Below are 16,721 nucleotides of genomic sequence, written 5' to 3'. Positions count from 1 at the left end.
ACATCTACCTTTGTAATCTTGAACAATTATTTAAACGTCGAGAGACGCAACATAAAAACTACCTACCTACAAAATAAAAGTTGATATTTTTATTGCTTCGCACCAAGAGGTGGCACTGGGCGTTATTTAGTTCGCGTTTGCTCGTTTGAGCGATACTAGCATCTCGTAGTGGTAGAAATAAGAATCTCTCCTCGATCAACAATCCGCTGTTGTACCATGCCGCAAACGAGGAATTCATACGGAAATGTGACTGGTGGCGAGCGGAGCCCCCGTCTGTTGACGTTATCTTACGTTTGTTATTTTGAATATTTTTGAAATATTCGAACGTATTTTGGTTTTTATTTGATCTCAAAATTACCGCTGTGTCTTTAGTAAGTTTTGCCGAGTTTTGTGTAAAAAATTGCAGAGAAGAATCGTGATTTTACCCGCTTCGATATGTTTTCGGTTTGGATTTTTCTGATACGTCCTTTATGCAATGATAACGATAAGTTATCGTAGTCACTGAGACGAGTGAAGTAATTACATTTATATGGATTTTATTAATCAAACATCAAAGCCTTAATGTCTATTGGAGTTAATATAACGATTTGTATTTAAAAGTAATAGTTCTTACGGCTTTTCGTCCAGTTTTTGAAATTGTGGACAACCGTTTCGTTCGTGTTTACATTAATACAGTGAAATGAGTGTATTGAGTGATTTCAAGATGAAGGTAGACGTAAAAAGTAGTGGAGACGGATTCCTAGAATTATGCGACGAAAGGTTTATGGGACTTATGCGGTCAGAGCCTATAACCGATGTATACTACGTAGAGCAGACACCGTTCGCCAGGTAATTAGCACATGTCATTATTCTATATTATAATATCTCATTCACGCGTGTCGGATTGCTTCGGAAGTCGTAATAAAATATTATAAACTAATCCAATTTTGTTGCCTTTAACGCTCATCTCCTTGACTATTAAAAAGCTTAAAGCGAAATTTATCACCTACTCATCAAACAGTTTATTACTAAACATCGTTCAATTTAGTGCATCTAAGTATAGAATTATTATATTACTGTTTTAATATTCCTAATATATTTATTTTTCAATTTAAATCTCACATTTTAAGAACAAGAACAACTTGTACCAAGAACATAAAAAAAAAATTAGGGTACAAGTGTAAAGTCGAAATGCGATTATTTGTATAGTACAATTTGCCAAAATGTTGCATTTGAATTAAGAGATATGTGGTGGGAGAGAACTTTGATGAATGGGTATTTGAACATTGTTTTTCTGTCATTCTCTCGCAAGTGCCAAGTCGCAAGTATCCAAATGAAATTTTCTGTTTCGGTACCTTTTCAAAAATCTGTACGTCCGAAGACGGCAGATAAAACTGGGTGCTTTTAAAGATTTTTGGATGGGCCAGTTCCCATAATAAACCATTTATCAAAAAATCCAAACCATAGCGACACGCCAATGGTAAATATTTATAATGTATAAAAAAAGTCACTGCTCCAGTGCCAAACCGCGTTTCCTCTTAATCATCTGTAAAAACAATCAAAATGTTTCGTTTTGATTATTTTTTCGTCCCAAGAATTAAATTCGAATATAACCCTTCTTAATTTATTCCCTTAATTGCTTCTCCCATTTCCGTGCCTATGTCTTGTTACACCATCCATCAATTTAAGATAATTTACAGAAAAGATTTTAATTTCCTTAAGCGTGCATTGTTAGGTCCCTTATGTGGGAACTCGAAGACCTACTTTATAATACTGTATCCACGAGCTGTGACGAAGGATCTCTCAACCATTTCAAATGTGTTTTTGTAATTAAAAGCATAAGGTTTTTAATTTAAACTGTGTAGGATTATAATAACAGGTATATAATATTCATATACCTACCGTAGAAAAATAATTGTATAAATATATTAATTAAAAAAAAAAAATTATTCAGATAACAAATATAAGGATACATTTTCTATATTCATTAAATGCATATATTTACAATTACATATATCTATGTGCAATCAACAGAGATGGAGATTTTTCAGATGGGAATATAAAAGTCTGCGCATATACGGAACTTAAGACTGATCACCTTATTAATTTATTCGTTTACATTCAGTCACAAAATTCAGTAAAGCAGTAAAAAATATTATGAAATGGGAAAAACATTTACTGATTGCCTTACCTTCATTTAACAGATAATCGAAATATGCTGCATTGTATGTACCTATAAATACAGTGCCCTATGCACCATTCTGTGCGGAAAGGGTTATGATGATGGGTGGTAACTCTTCCTACAAAAAAGGCTAAAATTATTCAAGATTTTAAAAATTAGTTGCTATGTAGCTTTGTTATGAGTGCCCGTTACTTAACCCTTCCAAAACTAACACTTAAACAAATCATTTGTGTAACATTTATTTATTTAAATTTTTGTACATAATGTTATGTGTACATTGGCGGGCTTATTGCCAAATGGCAATTTCTTCCAACCAACCAATAAAATAAAACAGGTATGTAAATGTATTGTAAAAATCACGTTGTTTGTTTGGCTAATGTCACTTCCAAATAGTTCAAAATTTACTTGTCAGTACGTTTATAATATGTATATTTATATTTTTACACCGTGGTCACACTATGGGAAATTGGAAAGGTTATATGGCGATAGCTCTACATATACCTATTTTTCACAACAATTTTCACACTGAAAACTCAAATAAAAATACGTGGCGCAGTTGGTAAGACAGCTAACTGTGAAACTAGCGTCGCGGGTTTGATTCCCGTCAGTTGCAAGAAATAAATCCAACTAAGATTTTTCTCAATTGGTCTGGGTGTTGTGGTATATTTTTCATAACTTCCTTCCATATCCTACTTCCCACCTGCTGACAAGCCTCTAAAAAAGAGGCTTAGCGAGTTGTTCCTTTAAAAAATATTTTTTAAAATTAATATAAAGGCAGTTACTTACCAATGTCTACATAGATGTTTCCAATATGATTTTTAATCGTAGCTAATTTTGGGTGGTCATTGACCCAATGGACATAAGGGAAAGCCGCCACTGTTCATATGTAAGTATGCTACTCATACATTATTATCATTTGTACGTACTGCAAATTACGAAATTCAATATATTTCTTACAAACAATCCACTCGAAAAATCTAATCGATCATTGAAATGACGTCACAGAAACACGAGGGCACTCAAACGGTTTGGATGAGTTTCATTTTTTTACAAATTTATATTGCAACATGGAATATTTAAATATGTATAAGTACATTATATGCACACATGTCGAGATCCGTTCATTATGCAATGCTGAGATACGCATTATCGACAAAATCGTAGATCGTTCCCACCCGTAGACTAAGAAATAATGAAATGCTTTTCCTCGGTCACTACAGGACCAATTATGGTGCACAGTCGCCTTTGCCCAGAATGATCAGGCGGGTGAACGATCATCAAGATCTTGATTATTATGGTGTAAGGATGTCTTTCTTTACAAATCAGCTAAAGAATCTGTATAGTTAGCCTATGCTTTTTACTTAATCTAAAAAATCTATCATCTGTCTTTGCTGCTTATTTCTGTTCCTTATATTTTTTTATTCCTTTGTAAAAATTTCTTTTAATTGTAATGTTTATAATGGACTTTGTCCGTAAATAAATAAATAAATAAATAAATAAATAAATAAATCAAGAAAGGAGCTCTGCGTTGGTTTGGACACGTAGAGCGAATGAACAGGGGAAGAACGGCTAAGAATATTTACTTTGCGAATGTTGATGGATGCAGAAATAGAGGAAGACCGAGAAAGACATGGCATGATTAATCCAACAAACACTCGAAGGTGGACATGTTGAGAGTCGGAATAATCGGCGCGCGTGCATTATAAGATGTATGAATGTAGAGGACGCGAGATCTGTATGCAAAGATAGAGTGACGTGGTGTTTTATCCTCTCTGCCTACCCTTACGGGGAAACGGCGTGATGGTTTGTTGTTTAAAAAATCGATATTGTCTTGATTATGCGTTATGTCTGTTTTGTCCTCCCATCGTCTGTACCTAACTTTAAAGCCTGAATTTCTGTTTTGTCCTCACATTGTTTGTACCTACCTTTAAAGCCTGAATGTCCGATTTGTCCTCGCATCATTTGTACCTACCTTCAAAGCCTGAGTTTCTGTTTTGTCCTCCCATTGTTTGTACCTACCTTCAAAGCCTGAATTACTGTGTTTTTCCTCCAATCGTTGGTACCTTCGAAGCTGTGTCACGCTTTCTACGGATAACGATTACTATAATTGGATGTTTATTTTAAATATTTACTGTAATAGTTTTAATTCAACAGCTGCATGCGTAACTGCTAAAATGCAAAACATGCATTTTCCATGCATACTGTAATTATTTCTCTGTTACTGTCCTTACGTCATCAAACAGCAAGTTGTAAGTATAATATTCTCGCTGAGATCATGCAAGGTAGGGTGTCTCCGACACACCTTGGCCTATGAATCTCGACAGTCGACAAAACTGCTAAACCCCTAGAATCTACTGGTACACGCACGCAAACACCCTTTAGAAACGTCTCTTTTTATGATTTATCCTATGCAACCTCGCGAGACCGTCCGATCATTTGGAAGCGTTTCGCATTCCTCTTGATAATCATGCATTTGCGTGTTGATTCTTGTTTTAGTGCGAGCACTTTTTTCTTCATTTATGTAAGACATAATATTTTTGCACCTATTACGAGATTCAACCTATTCGTCATCATCTCTAGTCGTATGTTTATAATTATTAGTGAATTTATTGATTGTATATACTTTTAAAACGGTTTTTTTCTAAAATCTAGACGGGTGCCACCGTTTTGTAACAACAATTTACAGACAGTGTATACTTGTAATGCCGTAATCAACAGACTTCATGAACTCAATAGTTGCAATAGTTATTCCCATGTATCTGATTGTTCCCATAGAACAAACCTTTTGGACTTTTTCAAAGATGGTGAATGGTAATTACAATTATTTATTAATGCATTTCATAATATATACATATTTTTTGTTCACTTTGCCCAGCTGTATGAAACATTACTTATGATTTTCTTGTAATATTACTTTAAAATATTTTATTACTTAATTTGTTTTTTACATTTATTCTTGAATTGTTTAAACTTTCTATTTATTTTGTTGTATGATTTTTAGATAATTTTTTTTTATATAAATCTCGTATACTTTTTAGGTTTAATATTTTTTATTAATCTTGGGTAAAGGGAAATTTATGTTTTAAAAAAAAAAGTATATTTAGCCAAATATGTTAGTTTTATAAATTTTTGTAAAAGGCAGCTTTGCCGTTTATGTTAATAATAAAATAAAAATAACATAAAATAATTCAATAACTATACAATTCGTCATTCAACAGTCAAATAATAAAAAAAATATTGACATACAAAGAAGGTTGTTGATATTATATCCAGGTACATTATTTTTAAAAACAAAAAAGTAAAATATATTAGTACTTAAATACAACCCGTCAGTTTTGGTTATTATTTTGCTTTTTAACTCTTAAAGCCCGCTGGCTCCAAAAAACGGTGGTGGGTCATATTGAATCCAGTTTTAAAAGTCGCCTTTTAGGCATTTTTTGTAGATTGTTTTTCATTAATTTTACCATCCGAATATGCTCTGAATCATAAAAAAACGTGTGTGTGGTAAAGATTTGTGTACGATTTTTCAAGATTTCGTTAAGGAAAATTATGTATAAAATTTACTTTTAACATAATTCATAATTTTTAACACCACTAAGTCTAATCAGACCCATCTCCGAAGGGCAAAAGTTAAGAGATTATTCAATAAAATTGACAAATTATGTAGAAATCTAGCACGTGTAAAAATTGCACATTGCATTCTTGTTGACGTAGACATCAATAAAATCTCAGAGTAATAATTCGCTCCCGCTTTAAGAGAAGCCCCTTAGCTCTAAAGCGAACAACAAAAGCCCACCAAATTGTTGGTTTGGTTTTTAGTTAAACAACAAACGTGTAAGGACGGTTGCGGTTTGCGCTTGCAGTTCTCGACCTGAGTACATACGGCCCGTTGCATTGCTGTAAACTGTAGCTAACTTTGTAGTTGATTATCATATAGTGGTTTTTGTCCTTATGGGCGACTATAAGCCGGTGGCGTATTTTTACTCTAAGGACCTTACTTATAAACCTGGTATAAAGTTACAAATAAGGATGGTATTCCCATCCTTACTGAACCACTCTAAGGATGATAAGGATGATATTCCCATCCGTATTCTACCACTATGTCTAGGCGTAGCTTTAGAGTAAGGTCCATATAATACATAGTGGCAGAATAAGGATGGTAATACCACCACAGGCGTAACTTTATACCAGGTTATAAATTAGGCCCTTTATCTTTCGCAGGTGTATATTGAACATTGCCGTTCGAATATTAACTGAAGATAAGAAGCGACAAAAAAAGTGCGACATTTTTTGTCTGTTTGACGCCTTGACTAGACTGCGTGTTGAGCGATAAGATAGTCAGTTTTTTTATTTTCAATCGGAAATTTGCTGTTGCAGTAAACCAACTTCGATTTGGGGCAGGTTATCTGAAGGCCGACCATTGTTTTATCGTTAAAAATGCTGACGATTAAAAAATATTGATGTATGGGATTACGCTGTTGCGACTTGCTCATTACGAGGTTGTGGTAGATAGACAGCAGGGGCGTGCGGTGGGGTTTTTGATTAGGGAAGCAATTAATATATAAGTAATTGGTGCATAATAATATACACTGCCCTTAATAAATTAAAGACAAACTAAGTATAATATAAATATAATTAGAAATAGTAGCAATAATTTTACATATCTAGTAATAAAATGTAATAACAAATCAACCAACTTCACTATAATATATACTTTAAAAAATAACTGCGAAGTATTTTGTGGCATTTTACTTTATTAAAGTAAAATGCAGTGAAACCAAAATAGATTTTATCTTATTAAAAAATATGTCTTAGGTAATTATCAGGAACATACAAACCAATGCTCATCATAATCTCAGGATTATCGACAATACCGCGCAACAATCGATAAAAATGTGTAGTCAAATACACATTCCTTCTAGTCTCTAAACTGTTGTAGCCAAGCATACCCTGGAGAAACTCGGTCTGATAGAAGAGGAATAACAGAAAAAATACGATCAGGGCTGGTATTCCAAACGCTCTCGCGGCCATATTATCTCTGTGTATTTACACACAAAATACACGAGAAAAACTGTCTTCTCGTGCCGCGAGAGTGGTTCAGAATAGCACCCCAGGATAATCTATATATTGGACCTTTGTATTTGGTAATGTACATGTCAAAGAAAATCCACTCGGGTCAGCGTTTGCTGAAACCAATTTTATTGCCTTTACAAATAGTCCCAGTCAGTTCAGAACTCAACCAAAATCAACGCTCTTCTTGAGTTTATTATAGACTCAGCTTAGTGTGACAAAATTTAGTTGAAATGTTGTAAAGCGCCCTTGGGGTGATTTTTCAATAACGGCGCTGTACAATTTGCCCAATTATTAATTGAAATTGAAATTACTATATCATTGTCCAATGTCCCATTAACGTGGCGCCAGAAGTACAGTCGGGGTGTATACTGCCGTCATAAGAAATAAGGACGCATCTAACATTTTTTTCGAAAATGAGTTAAATGCATATTCGGAATCAGGAAAAACACACGCATCTACTTAAAATACACATATCTTCCTAAAATAACCACAACCCTATTATTTTCACTAATAAATGAGACTAAACTGCAAATAGTCTTGAAGATTACTAAATATAAAAAAGGCCGTTCTGACTTATGTAATTATTAAAGACTGATTAAAATACTTATTTTTTCTTCTAATTCGTTTTTAAAAACAACCGAAATGAATGTACCTACTCGTTTTCAATTAAATTTAAGATCTGCTGGTAATTTCGAAGTTAATTGATTATTAGGTCGGCGTTACTGGTTTGAAAAGGTTCCCGGAAATTTATTCGCTAACAGTTGTTCGCAAGACATTTGTTCGCGGGCTTTTCTAGTTTTAAAAACAGTAAATGGCCAGTAACGTCTATTTTATTTAGTTGAGTAGAATTAATTGGCATATTAACACTAAAAAAGAAACACGTTTACTTAATTACTTAATAAAAAAGGCGTTTCTAGCTAGAAACGTCATTTCATTGAAGTTAACATATTTTCTTGTATTTTTTTTACTAAAAAGAAGATGAAAGTGTTAATTATAAAATATTTAACGTAAACTTTATTAAATTTAATATATATATTCCATTAGGGCAAACCATAATACATATCTACTGTCGCATAATAATATACTTATTTTTTGTAGTATTTTTCACACGGCGAATTTTTCAATCTCCGAGTTACAAAATATTTATTTTCTCCGTTTTTTGTTTTATGTAGAAGCGTCCTTCTCTCTTATGACGGCAGTGTATTCGAGGCGCACGAAAGAAATGCGTTAAAGTGTTCTGTAGCTCAATTACAAATAACTATCGACGTGCTAATAAGCGACGTGGTAACAATTTCTCACCATGTGACGTGAGGAAAACAAAAAACAAACCGACACGAGCATTGACTTGGAGATTACACACGCGTTGACTTATGACTGCGATAACTTAAGCATGTTCATTATTGTTCACTGTGATCGCTTAAATGCTTAGCATGTTTTTAAGCACGTCGATAGGTATTTCTGATTGAGCTACTGACGCTGCCCGGTGGAGTTTCGATAAAAATAGGTACCTCAATACTCGAGAATATAATACATTCGTGAATATTGACCGGATATTTTTATCTAAACAGACAGCGTCACAAAATACTACCACATTATTTCCGTACGCCTTGAACGTAGACCCCGACTTTACCTCTATTTTTGTGATGGCTGAAGACTCAGCAATTTTTACACAGTACTGTTGAATTTCTTCAAAGTATAATAATATTATCGTCGCCGTTCAGGCAAAAGTGACCCTTATAAATGACCGTTTTCAGTTAATATGCCATTCGAATCGTAAAACTATGTTATTTAAGAGGCAAAAATCACCAAGGTTACTTAGAAAAAAATTGCGGAAATCCTAATTATTTGTTTTTTTCTTGGTGAATTTATATTATCAAATCGAGGCTTTGTGAATGCATTAAGTCATTTAAACAAGTTCCGAGATAATCGCATTTAAAGCTTTTTTATTCTTGCAACGCATTATTTCTCCCACAATTCTAGGCACAGCATAAATTTTGAAATGTACAAATAATGTTGACTTAATGCATTCTGTCAGTATAAAAAAAATAATAATCATGGTTTATTACCAAAAATAATAATTACTTTATCTACTACATACACAGTTAGGTAATAGATTTCTCTAGATCATGTCTAGTCTAACTAGGTACAACCTGTTTTAAGGCCGACATTTTTATGCAATATTAGCATCGATATATTAAAACATTAAAAAAAACACGATAAAAAAATATTTCTTTAAACAAAAATATGTTTAAACCTCAAAATATTAGTTATTATTTCTGTTTTCTTCTTATAGCTTGCAATGTCTAGATTATAAAAAAGCAAAAGTCACTTAACCAAATTTTAGCCGCCTTGCCTCATTAAAGTCTTCCAGATATTTTTCGGTTTATCAGAAAGAAAAAGTTACCAATAGAATTTATTAAAAATACATGAATGTATTACGTTGCGTACATAAAACCTCCAAAATACAAAAATCTTATTTCTTATTTAGATTTCTCAAAATGATGTTTTTTGGGTTAGTGACTTTTGCCTGAACGGCGTCGACATACTCAAAGCTTATTTTTCAATCTTTTAATAATAATAATAATTGGCTGATATATATTTTTTATATCATTTTTGTGAAAGATCACCTCAAGGGCGCTTTACAATTGTATACTTAAACTTACATTCTAAATTCTAACTAAGCTTAACTAACCTATTATATGAAAACTGACATATTAAATACAAAATCGGAAATGATTTAAAATTAAGGGGACTAATAAACTAAAGAATTGAGATTTTAGTTGGGATCTGAACCGACTGGTACTGTCGGAGATTCGTAAGTTTGAAGGAAATTGGTTCCAGGCAGAAGGGCCGGCAACGGCAAAAGCACGATCTTCGAACCTTCTCTCCTTCGTTCGATCCTCTTCTCAGTATGCGTCTCTGGCAGGAGACACTTCAGAGCACTTACCTGATCCTTCATAAATCAACCACCACTTGACGCGCTACGCAAAACTACTTCTGAAAAAAGTGTCCTGCAGACTTATAATACTGTTTTTTTTGTTTACCAAAACTTGAATTTGCCAACGGCTGTTCGCAAAGCTTGAATTATTGTACTTTCTTGAAGATTTTGAATGTGCTGATATGTATAAGTGAAATACCTACTCATAAACACCTGTTGTAATTCTGGATATTTATTATTCACTCACAAGTACCTATTATGAATATTTACGTACTCAGTTATTTGCTATTAACTTATTTTGTTTTCTAGGATAAATATATACAATTTTTTTATTTTTGAAGAAATAAAACCATAATTATTATTAAAATTAAATAAGTACCCGTTTTTTAATTAATATTTCATAGTCCCTAGACTGGTACCTGAAGCTTAATACTGATCATCTTACCTTCATGCAACAAAAATGATTAATATCCGCTGAGATTGGTATGCCAATGCAGTGCCCTATGCACCGTTAGGTGTGGAAAGAGAATAATAATAAATAAGTAGCAACGAATCTTATTTTATCTTGACATTTGTCAACCCACCCTAATTTTACCGTGCCATACAGATTAAGATATGTGTGAAACAGGCTTTTCTCTGTCGGATATCAGCAGCCGGTTTGTTTATTTGAAATTTTTAGTAATAATTAACAGACTTAAGTCATTACGTGTCATCAGGAACATGTCTATATTGATTTTACAGTATTGTTATTGCGTAGAATAAATAATACGTTTGTTTACCAAAACTAATTACTAATAATAAATAATCAATGTCAGTGGCAATTCGCGTGGTTAACGTTGTAATAGGTATTATTTTCTGGCGTATTTATTTAATTGTTGTAAAAAATCTAGCAGCAATCATCAGCCCACAGTGATAGACAATTCTCAAAATGGTAGCGTCACCCATGCAAAACACGTAGATAATCATTATTGTCAGGTCCAATCCTGTGCTCTTTCTCCTATCCTTTATCTCAAATATCTGTTCTTACAAAATTGAATTATAATTAGTTCATTCAATACAATCTATGTTCGCTGACATGTATTTTTTGTAAATTTAATAATCATTTGCGCAAAACGCGATCGTTATTATCAGCTGTTTGTCTTACGATTGCATTCCTGGGTGAACAGAAATTATCCAGTAAGTATCCTATTACATAATCGAGGCTTGTGAGAATGTATAATCAGTATGCACGGATGCGCACATGGCGGCCATACCATAGTGCGCTCTTACGTACACTGGGTTAGGTTGGGCCGATAATTTTTTTTCCGAATTTGAAATGAAAGGGGTCTAAAAAGTTGCCTTTTGGATTACTCAGTATGCAAAAAATATCAAAAAAAATATTCGATACTACTTTTGACCCTCAACCAGAGCTTGAAGTTTTAGAAAAAGTCGATTTTTTGCGCTAAACCGGCTGTCATTTTATATTTAAGTAAAGAAAATCAGTCCAATTAAAGTTCATAATGTGCATTAAACCTTATTAAATAAGCATCTAAGGGCGTGAGTTGCACTTTGTTTTGTAATAAATGGGAAGCATTGTTTTATTGGGCCATTATTTTCGTCAATATTAGCCAGGTGCTCAACGGAATCAGTTCCGCGGAGTGTAAACTTTTTGCATTTCGGTAGTTTGAAAACGTGTTAGAATTAGTAATGTGATTAAGTTATATCTTTACTAACAAAAAAATAATCTTATCGGTATGGATAATTAACAAAATGTTCAGACTGTGATAAACTTCAAACCTCGGTTGAGGGCCAAAAGTAGTATGGAATATTTTTTAAAATAATGTTTACGTTCAATGTGATCGAAAATGCAACTTTTTAGACCTCTTTCACTTTGATGTGTAAAAAAATAAAAAACTTCATATATCATCGGCCCACTCTACTGTAGGTGTATCGCCAGCGCCAGCCGACAGTACACAAGTGGCACATCCGCCCCATGACGGGAGACTGGAGGAATATCTGACGAGAACACTCGCCAGTTCTTTCTCTTCTCTTGTATACTCGTACTTCTGTATATAAAGACCATTTGTAAAACAAAAAGTACACTGCAAAACCATCCAATATTTTCTTTATCTTCTAGTTTTAAAACCTGCATGAAACTGCGATGCAATAACAAACACATCTACAATCCTCTACAGTTCATACAAATAGCAAAATAACAAATGTATTAGGCATTTTCACATTTGATTGATTTTTTTATTTGATTTATTAAAATACACGGCACGTAGTGCCTTTTACCATACAAAAAATACACGGTGAGTATAAAAACACTTCAAATAATGTGCAGTAGGTAATTGGTAATCGAAAAAAAAAAAAGAGTATAATTTTTTTACATGTACTTATTATAACACAGCGGTTTCATACAATGATCACGCTAACATATTGTTTAAAAAATAAATCATTAAAAGGCATATAAAAAATATAAGTTAGAAGAATGTTTTTTAAAAACGAAATATAAAGGACTGGAAGGGATATCTTAAATCATAGGTACATTAAACAAAATATAATTGCACTAGGTTAAGGAGATTTTTTTTGTTCAAAGTTAATAATGATCCAAAAAACAAATAATATATATTCACAAAAATATACAAAAGTAGAAAAAAAAGTAAATTGAGAGCAAAATAAAATTAAAAAGATATATTTTAATTACATAACTATTTTTCATTCATTATTCCCTTTTCGCACCTAATAGTGCACAGGGCACTGCATTGGTACACCAATCGCAGCGTGTACTGATTATTTTTGTTACATGAAGATAGCATGATCAGTCGTACGCTTCAGGTACCAGTCTAGGGGCTAAGAAGTATTCTAGTTTAAAAACACCTTTTTAAAATAAATATTTCAAATCCAGCATGTCGGGAATCGAACTCGAGACCTCTTGCATGGTAGGCAAACGCGCTGACCATTTCACCACGAGGCCGACATAACTATAGAGTAACAAATTTATGTAAGTTACTGTTCGCCAACTTTGAAAGAATTATTTAAAAAATTGAAACGGGTTTCACTAAAAAATAGGCTTTTACGCAAAAAAAAAACATTATAGTATTTTATTTTCAAAACTACAGAACAGGGGGGTCATAGTGGTGAATACTGAATATCTGTACAGAATACCTATAATCGTGATTGTTACATCACCAGGAATCGAATCCGGAAGCGTCGATGTAAAGCAAGCGTCTTAGCCATTACAACACGAGACCGCCGATAGTACAACGTCATAAAACTATGTTTCTGTCTATGTTCGTGAGTGAGTGACTTTGTTTGCGTACATTTACAAATTACAGCTTTACAGATAGTCCGATCTGAAAATGCCCGTTAGAGGATGAAAGCGCTAATTGCTCGAAGAAGCATGTCGAAAGTAGTGTTTTTTGTTCCTATAAAAAAAAGTATTGCGTAAGTGTTATCTAATTGCAATTATTATTTCAAAAGTCGCATAGTCAGATGTTTTTTACCGATTATAAAACCAGACATAGTTAAAATTTAACGAGCTTATTTGTCAGTAAAGGTGTAATATTATATTTACATTATGTTAATTTGAATAGCAGTTTACCGTGATAAATTCTCAAATTTTTATTTACTGCCGCCGATCGACCATATAAACTTAATACGCTATCGTATACCGGCTACCGGCTTATTTCTAATTTAAATGTTTGTTTGATTTTTTATATTTGCATGTTGTTATTATTTGAATCTGTATCTGAATATTGTTTCCATGCTCGTCTTTTGTTTTCGTCCTTGACAAGCTGGTGCTCGCTGCATGCTAAATGCTATGCTGCTATGGAGCACTTGGTAACTTAGTAACTTGGCCACTTGGCCACTTGCCGGTACCCTGTTAGAAGCGAAGAGTTTCCATACGAGGAATACACGCACATTCATTTGTTTTACGTATTTGGAGAGAGCACGTGGCCAGATTACCAATGCATTGTTTTCAAGCGTTTTCAAATCTGTCGAATAAAAGTTATAAATTTTACGCAGTTTAGTGATAATATACATTATCAAAAACACTCGCTTTGCTTTTTATTTTTATGCGTGTGTTTTTAGTGATTAATTAAGACAAAATAAGTTGAGTACTTTCGGTCCAATGAGGAAGTTCATAGGATTTGGTTATTAGTTAAAAGACTATCAATCTAAGCCGAATAAAAAAAATAAAAATATTAGCAGCGCTATGATTTTTTTTAAAGTTTTGTAAATTTGACATTATTCCACCCATGACGGCGCAAGTTCTCGTCAGTGAGTTTTGCTGACCGATGAGTTGGCTTCCCGAAATTCAGAAATCTATCACAACACTCTATGATTGGTTGATTCGGAAAAACTTGTGACATAGTTCAAAGTAGTTCATTTTCGTGAATTTTTACCGCATGTAAAAAAACTGTTTTTCTTTTCGCAATTCAAAATAATAAGGATGATTGACCTAATGATTAAAAGTGGCTATGACCTAATGATTAAAAATGACGAATTATAAAGGGAAAAAACAATTCACAATTTCTATAATTTCCAACAATTACATGTTTAAACTATTTTGTTGTACAGTACAAATGTGATTATGTTGTTCATTGGAGAATACTTACCAGTAATTCCATATACCAATACCCTATATTGTATGATTTATTATCATGAATTTACATACAATTATGTTCGTATGTTTCGTGTAGTGGTTTGTATTGATTCTTTATCAGTTCAATTAATTAGTTAATTTGAATTAAGCCGCACGTAATAACAGTGCAGTTAGATGTAGCAATAGTCGGCAGTCTGCAGACACCTGGAGAATGTGTCCACAGCGCCAGCGGTGTATAAAAAAACTTCAATAACGAATTATTCGTAAAGATCACCCTTAGTATAACAGTTATTGCGGAACATAAAACTTCCGAGTATCCGGGTTGTAGATACGCATAGTGTATCGAGAAAGAAACTCCTAGTCGTCATCATCTACGATCTACAGCTGCTTCCCTGTTGCATAATCATAAGCCACCATACTTGTTGCGCACTTGTATTTTTATAATATCGCGCCTATTTAGTAAAGCTTCAGCCTCTTTTGTACACAACGCGTTTTGAGTCATTTTTAATGATAGCAATTCCTTTTGTATCGCGTCCTTCAGTTACAGCCAATTAGTTTTATTTTACCCGGAATTTGCGACGCAGTTCTCCGAAGATTTCTCTACTCCTACACCAGAATGTATCGCAATCTAATCGTCGAGCTGAACGAACGATTTGTTGGTCCACGCGCGTTTTATAAAATATGACTTATATAATTTAGTCTAACGTGTGATTATATGATAATTTGGTTCACGTAAAATAAAAACGAGTCTCGGCGGAATGTACTGGAAGCGGCAGACCGGAGACGGGATGCGGACGGTGGGAACAAGAAGAAGGCCTGCCCAGCGTGGTGTGCAGTGTATATTATATAGTGCACGTCCACCCACTAGCCACCGAGTCCTCGGGTTCCGCTTCCTCGAGCACCCCGCCCGTGCAAGTCCCAGCCCAGCCCGTGCGCTTCCGTGACTCTGCTTTTCTCGCTTTACCTTCTCGTTCCGTTGAATCCACTCTTTATCATTCAGGAGCTCGTTCTTGTGCGCTATAATTCTAATCAAACATTCATTGTTTGAGGAAATGAATACTTTATTACATATTAAATTTACGCAGCATAATCAAATTATCCAACATCCTGTAAATACAACATTTTTTCGAAATTTTCTCTTTCTTTGGACCTCGGTCTGGTTCTGATCGAGAGCACACATAAATCCAGTTTTAGTTCCTACAATAATTAATTAATTAATTATGGATAACTTATACAGCGCCATGTTCGTAATAAAATACCTCAAGGGCACTTTACATGGTGATTCTATTGTTAAGTTAATTTAATTGAAGCTTTTAAATTTGTAATTTAATTAAAATAATTTATTTTGTTGTCACGTGCTACGGATTGATTCGAATGATTTAGAGAACAATTGGATTTTAAGTTTTTTCCGAAACATCACTTCACTTTCACAGCCTCGCACCTCTGCTGGGAGAGCATTCCATGCCATAGGGCCTGCGACCGCAAATGCGCGTTCACCAAATTAAGTGCGCTGTTTGCGTAGAGGTATAATAACTTTTCCTCTCGCCGTAGACGTAGCTGATCTAAGCGTGAGACGCCTGTCAGCTAGTTCGATACTGTAACAATATCCGACAGGCGATAATGCCGACCAGAGGGTCAGACAAGCGTTCCCCGATTGTCGTGCATCTGCGCGATGTGCGCTGTTGGCGCGTTGCGATATTTCGTTCAACGACATTCTAACTCCGGTGAATAGATTTCCATACCGGTTCGTTGGAAACCGAACCGCTTCCTCCGGTAAAAGAATGGCCAAATACGAGCCGTCCACTCGCATTGTGTACACAACACACAATACGGGTGTACGGTATCTGTCTCTGTCTCTGTCTCTGGTCTCCCGACAAGCCGGGGGCGGGTGTGTCTTTGTATTTTTCTTTCTAGTTGTCCCGAGAATTGTGCAACTTCCAGTGACCATGTAACGATTCGTT

General features: G+C 34.1%; 1 long non-coding RNA gene across 1 annotated transcript in view; it reads left to right on the top strand.

The window, feature by feature from the left end:
• Positions 1-216: 216 nt before the first annotated feature.
• LOC148272782 (uncharacterized) overlaps positions 217-16,721 on the top strand; it is a 42,879-nt gene continuing 26,374 nt past the window's right edge. The window contains exon 1 of the long non-coding RNA XR_015824774.1: positions 217-828. This is a non-coding gene — a long non-coding RNA (uncharacterized LOC148272782). The remainder of the gene's footprint in view (positions 829-16,721) is intronic.

This window comes from Micrasema longulum, unplaced genomic scaffold, assembly GCF_059751315.1.
Source record: "Micrasema longulum isolate JH-2025_06_02 unplaced genomic scaffold, ASM5975131v1 h1tg002187l, whole genome shotgun sequence".
Classification (NCBI taxonomy): Eukaryota; Metazoa; Arthropoda; class Insecta; order Trichoptera; family Brachycentridae; genus Micrasema; species Micrasema longulum.
The sequence above is the reverse complement of the archived record's forward strand: the minus strand, read 5'-3'. Positions and strand labels throughout refer to the sequence as shown.